Below are 533 nucleotides of genomic sequence, written 5' to 3' on the forward strand. Positions count from 1 at the left end.
AGGGGGTGCACCGTTCCTAGAAATACTGCAATACCAGGTCGATGCGTGGAGTGGACGGAGCAAGCCCCTATTCCATCTCCCTGCTCCAAAAATCAATTTAATATATGGTCCCCGGGTAGGGGACGTATCAGATATTAAACTGATAAGAACAGATTTTTTTTTTTTTCCTTCTTTTTATTTTCTTTCCACAACAATTCCAACATTTTACCTTTTCCTTTAAAATGATAAGGTTACATTCACTTTTCTCCCAACATTCGTTCATAACAAAAAAAAAAAAAAACAAAAAAAAAAAACAAAAAAAAAACCCCTATTTTCATCTTTCCCCATACAAAGTAACATTTTCAAATAACTTATCATATTACTCCTTATCTCCCCCTCCCCACTTTACCCCTTACCCTTTATCTACCACCTCCTTTTGGGTACTTTCAAAAAATAATCTTTCCATCTATCCTTAATCGTATCGATTCCCCATTTTTGTAGTTCGTACCAATATATCCCTTCAAATTCCTTCTCTATAGCCTTAATCGTCCCAA

At 35.6% G+C, this 533-nt stretch overlaps 1 pseudogene; it reads right to left on the bottom strand.

The window, feature by feature from the left end:
* Nucleotides 1–228, bottom strand: LOC147312653 (U2 spliceosomal RNA; annotated as a pseudogene).
* Between the last annotated feature and the right edge of the window lie 305 nt (nt 229–533).

This window comes from Aulonocara sp. 'chitande type north' Nkhata Bay, linkage group LG15 (genome assembly GCF_057382095.1).
Source record: "Aulonocara sp. 'chitande type north' Nkhata Bay isolate Kocher_YH1m ecotype deep benthic linkage group LG15, A_spYH_male_GT1.1, whole genome shotgun sequence".
In the NCBI taxonomy this organism is placed as follows: Eukaryota; Metazoa; Chordata; class Actinopteri; order Cichliformes; family Cichlidae; genus Aulonocara; species Aulonocara sp. 'chitande type north' Nkhata Bay.